The sequence below is a fragment of the Miscanthus floridulus genome, unplaced genomic scaffold (genome assembly GCF_019320115.1).
Source record: "Miscanthus floridulus cultivar M001 unplaced genomic scaffold, ASM1932011v1 os_1181_3_4, whole genome shotgun sequence".
In the NCBI taxonomy this organism is placed as follows: Eukaryota; Viridiplantae; Streptophyta; class Magnoliopsida; order Poales; family Poaceae; genus Miscanthus; species Miscanthus floridulus.
The window spans coordinates 25,454-32,390 of NW_027097571.1; the positions used below are offsets into that span (position 1 = coordinate 25,454).

General features: G+C 53.0%; 1 pseudogene; it reads right to left on the bottom strand.

Annotated features, from left to right (window-relative positions):
- Window positions 1-3,450: 3,450 nt before the first annotated feature.
- Window positions 3,451-5,748, bottom strand: LOC136533773 (anthocyanidin 3-O-glucosyltransferase 6-like; annotated as a pseudogene).
- Window positions 5,749-6,937: the final 1,189 nt, after the last annotated feature.

Genomic DNA, 6,937 nt, shown 5'->3' on the forward strand with positions numbered 1-6,937 from the left:
GCTATAGTCGGATCCAGAACCAATGGATAATGGCCTGCGTTTCCCACGCTAGTCCATTGGTCTTCCCTGGTAAATTGGATAGGATACTGTGACCAATTGAGGTATCTTGGTGTAGCCGGTTCTGCTGTCATAATGGTCCGCAGTGCTAGTTTTTCTTGATGTTTGCTTCTGCAATCCGGAGCCCCTGAGAAAATCACTGCTACCGTTCCCCTAGGTTTTTGGAATCCTTTGTCCTCGTGGTCGTCTTCTTCTCTTTTCTGATTGTCCTCTTTGGTGTCTTCCTTATTTTTTCTTGTGTATTGATCTTTGAAAGTATAGCAATTTCCAATGGTGTGTCTCCCGTTAGGGTGTAATGGGCAACGTATGTTTTCAATGTCATCATATCTTCTGGGTTTGGTAAATTTCTTTGATTTGTCGGCCATTGCCACAGTATTGTCTGGTCTACGTTTTCTTTCTTGATGTCTGCTATTTCGATGATTTTGCTTGTCCGAGTTGTCCTGGTTGTTTCTGTCCGGGAACCTTTCTCGGGTTTTTTCTTCTGCAGTAATCATCTTTTCTACTGTTCGTCTGAATTCTTCATTGTTTCTCGGATTTTCTTTGCAGAAGTCTTGAAATTGCCACCTAGCCATGATTCCGTGAGAGAAAGCTTCAATTACTTCTCGTTCGGTTATGTCATGCACTTGGGCTCGTAGTTCGCCGAATCATCGATAATAATTTCTGAGACTTTCACCTCCCTTTTGCTTGAGTCCTTTTAATTCTGCATGGGTGATTGGATGTGTAATGATTCCTGCAAAATTTTCACAAAAAGCTCTTTGCAAATCCTCCCAATTTCTGATAGATCCTGGGTTCAGTTTGTCGAACCATTGGAGAGGCATGGCTTCCAGTGCCATGGGAAAGAACAGGGTTTTGATATCGTCATCTCCTCCGGCTAGTTCGATTGATTGTGAATATATTCTGAGCCATTGCCTTGGTTCAGTTTTGCCATCATACTTGGAGTGGTTAGACGGTTTGAATTTGTGAGGTAATCGTGCCATTGCAAGCCTGTTCGCGAAACAGGGGAATCTGTCGTGTGTCTTGGTTTCTCTGAATTCGGATTCGGCACCTTCTTCTGGCCAGCTGTCGTTCTGACGGGAATAATCTTGCGAGATTGTCTGGGTAGGTACCCTACTCCTAGTCTTCCTTGGTTGTTCAAATCGGTGACTCTGATTATGTTCCTTCCTACTTCCTTCGTCATGGCTTCTACTCGACCCAAGTCTTTCGAAAGCGGATTTCCTTTGATTTTGATCTTCTTGCCTGTGGGTTGTTGATCTTGCGGGTAGTCTTGATCGAGCTCTCTCTTCATGCGTTTTCGGGATCGTTGGTCGGAGCAAGTTCTGGAGCTGTTCATACTTGTCACTGGGGTGTGAAGTTTTTTCGAGTTCTTCTAATGCTTCTCGAATCTTATCGTAAGGTGTATTCGCCGTGTGTCTCCCCTCTACTTCTCGTTGCGATTTTCTTTTGTCGTACTCAGCCAAATCTGACTCGTATCTGATCCAAGCTTCCTTGCGCTGCCTAGCACGGTGTTGACGCCCTTGCTTTAACTTGTTTTTTCTTTCTCTAGCTTGTTTCTGACTATCTGTTTCTCCGTCGTAGCCTTGGGCAAAAGGTGATATGTTGGATTCTGATTCATCTGATGATCTGACATCGGGTGCTTCTGGGGGATTTAGTGGTGACCGCGGTCGTCGAACCATGAGCACTTCTCGCGCATGAGTCGCTCTGTTATTGGTGTTAGCTTTCATGCTGTCAGAGTTGCTAATGACTTTAGTGGATGCCTCGGTGTCGTAGATCGAGTCTCCTTCTTGGTAGGGTAGAATTGCTGTCGTCGTCGTGCCGACTAGTTGGGTATTGCTGTCCTCAGGAACAGAACCCGGCCAATGGATGATGCAGTCTTGGGATGTTATTGTTAGCACGAGGCCCTCCTGAGCTCCTGTCAGTGGTATCCCGCATCTTGGATTGAAAGATCTTTTGAACTGTTCTTGATAGGATTTTGCCATGTTGTCGAGCCCAAATGGAAAAGAACTCGACTTTTTGGAAGAATTCTGAGGGTAATCCGAGTTGTTTTGGGATGTGCTCTGGAATCTTACCAAAAAAGAACTCAGATTCTTGAAAGCACTCGGATAAAACTTCGCCTTGATGTTTGAATTCGAATCGGATACGAGTGGCCGTGAAATCTGATTTGAATCGGATACTGTGAGCTGTGCGAATCTTCTGGTGAGCTGATCCGTTGTATTTGGTGAAATATGAAATTCTTTATGATGATCTGGATCTTTGAGGAGATGGCCCTGAAGCTTGCCGTTGTTGTCTGCCTCGCAGATCCATGAGCCGAAGATGAAAGTTGATTCCGTCGGGAAGATTATGTTGTCGAGGTCCATCGAATTCTTGGATGCAAAGTCGCCGAAGTCCCCTACCTGGCGCGCCAGCTGTCGATGTTTTATCACCGATAGCCTGCCACGGGGGTACCCGGGGCAGTATGTTCGGGCTTCGGCGTATGCCGAACACAATGGTTAACGCAAGACACAGTCGATTTATCCTGGTTCAGGCCCTCGATCGTAGATCGAGTAATAACCTTACGTCCAGTCGGCCTTAGCCTTTGCGTTGGATTGATTCTCAAGTGTTGTGTTGTACAATTGTTCTCTCCGTCTTAGGAGCCCTGCCCTCCTTTATATAGTCAGGAGGCCAGAGTCCTAATCGGTTTATAATGAGATATCCTAGTAGGATTGCTTAATAGTTATACTACTAAGATTACAGGGGAAGAATCCTAGTTAGACTAGATCTTCTCTGTCCTTTGCGGGGTATCCTATGGGTCCCGCATCGACACACGCCCATGAATGATGCATATTGGATCCCAAGGGCGGAGCACTCCGCATAGAACCCCTAGCGCGCCGTGGCAGGGCGGTGGATGCCGACGGGGGCGAGGGTCGCCGAAGAGGGAGAAGATGCCGGCAGGAAGAAGATGAGCCGTCGGGACGCAGGCAAAATCGACCGCCCGTGTGGCTGGCCTAACACACAGCGGCGGTCCGTTAGCCGCGTCCAAAACTAAATCTATTTGCAGGCTAACGGACAAAAACCTGCAAGCATCCCATAAACAGATATAATTAACGAAGGTAAAACCAATCTCCATCAGGATCAGGGCATCAAACACGAAACACGAATAGATAGTGACAATTGGAGAAAATTGGATATTAAGGACAGACTCCAATTGTTATGCTTCGCAATATTGCCATTTGTAAACTCGACTTCCTAAAAATAGCCCTCCAAATATGTGACACTTGATTTTCTTGCTATATTTTCTCTCTCTTCTAGTATTGCTCTCTGTATTTGGCACCTGAAATGACGTTTTTACCCTTGTGGTCTTTTTTGCACTGTACGTACGTGGAGAGCCCGACGTTTCGAGTCGCCCTGACCGATCGAGCTTCATCTTGCCGCCGCCCACCACAATCCTGGCCTCCCGCGCCGGCTACCATGGACGGCCAGCCGCCCGATGCCATGGCTGCGGACGCCCATGGCCAGGCAGCAACCCGCAGACGGCCTGGCCACGCGCGCTCAAGCACTGGCCGCGCCGGGCGCTGTAGACCTGACCGCGTCGGGCATTCAAGACCTGGTCGCGCCGGACGTTCAGGGCGTTGAAGACCTGGCCACGCCGGGCGTTGAAGACCTGGCCGCGCTGCCTGCCTGCCCTGGCGGCGGCCAGCCAGCTTGCATGCCTAGGCGGCGGCGGCTAGCCAGCGAGCGCCACGGTTAGGCGTCCAGGACCGGTTGGTACAGACGGAAAAAATCAGAAGGTGCGAGCAAACATGGCCACTTCTTTTTTATCTGCAACCGTGTTTTTCTCTCACAAATTTCTCCAGCGTTCCTCCAAACCATCCAAATTCCTCCATAATTCCTCCAAACGAACATGCCCAACAGAACAGAAATGTCTTTTTACTGTTTTTAGGAGCCAAATACATGTATAGATATTAAAAAAAGAGAGAAAATACACACAATGGCATTGAAAACAAATATCATATGTTTGGAGACCTATTTTTACGACGTTAATGTTACGAATAGCAAAACTGCTAAGCGCAACTATTAGAGTCCCAAATATCCACTGACAATTCGAAAGCACATGCAAAGGTCCGTGGCATCACTCTTTCGGGTCCACAGCGCCTTGGATAAGCGCATCATACAGCCTCTCCAGGCAGACGACTGACGATCCGCCGTGCTCCACGGCCTTGCGGCACGCAGCCTTCATCTCCACGGATTTGTTCCTAATCTTCCTCGCCGTCTCGCCGTCGTCCATGAGAGCTTTAACCGCTCGCTCCAGCTCGGCAACCTCAACGAAATTGTTTCTCTTCTTGTCCACCTTCATCGCCCCGGCGACGCCCATATCTGCCACAAGCGTGAACGCGTTGAAGTGCTATTCGGCGGCGTGCGGCCACGGCAGAGTTGGCACCCCGAACCACAGGCTCTCGACGATCGAGCTCCAGCCGCAGTGCGTGACGAAGCGACCCACAGCGGCGTGGGCTAGTATCTCCTTCTGTGGCGCCCTCTTGGACCACACCAGCCCTCTCTCCTTCGTCTTCTCCAAGAAACCCGCCGGGAGCAGCTCCGCGAGGTTTGCGTCCGTGGGCAGCTTGCTGCAGAGGGGCTCTGGCTGTCCACGCAACACCCAAAGGAAGCGGTGGCCACTGCGCTCCAGGCCCCGTGCTATCTCGTGCACCTGGTGCGTGCTGAAGTACCCGCCGCCGCCTCCGAAGCATAGGAACAAGACGGAGGCTGTTGGCTGTGAGTCGAGCCACCGCAGGCACTCGTTGACCAGCTGGATCCGTGGCGCGATGGCGACCACCGGGCCGATCGTATATACCGTCGGGGGGCCGGACCCCGCGCGTGCATCTCCCGCCGGTAATAGCTGCAAGAACGCTTGGCTCGAGCTCGGCAATGGTGTTGATCATGATGCCGTTGGTCTCCATGTAGCGCCTACAATTATACAAGAACCAGTCGTATGTCGAGATCTTCCTGTTGTCCAGTCCCGTCGGGAGGCAAGACGCCGGCACCGGCGGGAGCAAAGGCATGTCCAACCTGCCCTCCAACTCCTCAAACTCGACCCCGGGGTCCACATCCTCGTCGAGCGCCGGGGAGCGCAGCAAGACCGCGGCCATCGCGGCGCTGCTGATGAGGAAGACGTAGGCCGGCACGCCCAGCTCCTGGGGCGCGTCGAGGAGCGTCGTGCAGAAGATGTCGACCACGACCGCGGCGACCGGGCACGTAAAGCCGGACACTTACGATCGCCTTGAGTAGGGGCACGTACAGCTGCACGTAGCGGGAGACGAACTCCTCGATGCCGGTGTGGTCGGTCGGGGGCTCCGCAGCACGGAGGTGGTGGAAGCGGATGTCCAGGCCGCTGGCTTCGTCTCGGCGTATGCGCTCGAAGATCTCGGCCTCCCACTTCCCCGTCAGCGACGGCACGACGAGCACATTGACGGTGAGGGAGCGGCCGCTGATGGCGAGTAGTCGCTTGCCGACCTCGACCATAGGCGCAAAGTGACTGACGCCCCATAGGGCCACCAAGACAACAGTCGGCTTCGCCGCTGGCGTACCACTACCAGACTGTGACGGAGGCGTTGAGCTGCCCTTTCTTTGGCGTCGCCTAGTGAATGGAGAGCGGATTGATCGGAGCCGCACACCATCCATCTTACCAATCATCAGAGTGACTCCGGGCTCCACTTCTGGAGGTAGGTGCCAACTGCCAAGCCCGTTGCATTAGATCGGCGAAGAGTTTGGTAAGATGGATGGTGAGGATCATCGAGGAAAGAGATCGACGGTGAGGGTGGTCGTTATTCTAGCGTCAGAAATTTTAAGACCACATCTCACAACAACCTCCGTGTTCAGTAATATTACTCATAGACTGTCTCCAACAACACCACTCAAACGTAAAAATAGGTGATTTACAGTGTTTTGGGTACTAAAAACGACCTCCAACAGAACACCCAATCAAAGGACGCATTTTGCGTACGAGCCAGATCGAAAGGCAAATAAGCGTCTCGCGAGAGAGACGACGCAAATGTCTGGCGCCGTAGTGGTGGGCCCGCGGCGAGGTGCGGCTCGCGACGGGGCATGGCCGGCGCTTCTAGGCGAGCCGGTCGGATATGCTCGCCGCCGCCTAGATCCGACCACCACGAGCGCAGATCCGGCCACCAGCGGCGGATCCGGCCACCACAGTCACGGATCCGGTTCTGGAGAAGGAGCGCCGCCTGGTTGTGGAGGAGGGGCCGCACGCGAGAGAGAGAGAGAGAGAGGGAGGGAGAGGGAGGCGCCACACGGCCGTGCCGTGCTCCTCGCGCCGTGGTGGAGAAAGAGCGCCACCCGGTGCTCCCCATCCCGGGCGCGTCGTGCTCCGCGCGCCGTGCTGGAGAAGGAGTGCCGCCGCCGTGGACAAGGAGTGCCGCCGTGCTTCGTGCTCCGACCTCCGCGCGCCATGGAGGGGAGGGGAGAGGGCGTCGGGCTGGGGGCGCCGTCGGGATTGGGAGGGCAAGGGAGGGGACGGGGCGCCGCTGGATGGAGGGGAGGGGAGGGGAGAGGGGAGAGGGCGTCGGGCTGGGGGCTAGGAGGGGAGCCGGCGTCGGGCTGGGGAGATGGGTGGGCGGTGGAGAGACCGAGGAAGAAGAAGGCTGATTTGAGTTGTCTGTTGGAGAATCTAAATTTTATGTAGGGACATTTTTCACTGTGCATGATCTAAATCAGAGAATGAGTGTCGTATTTAGGTCTCATTGTTGGAGATAGTCTTAGGGCAAGCTTCAGCTCCTCAGAAAAAGATTCGGCTTGAGCTTCTTTGGAGGAGTGAGGCTCCGGCTCCTCCAAATATAGATTCGGTTCTAACTTTTTTTTGGAGGAGTGAGGGTGTCTTTGGTAGGAATTCCTT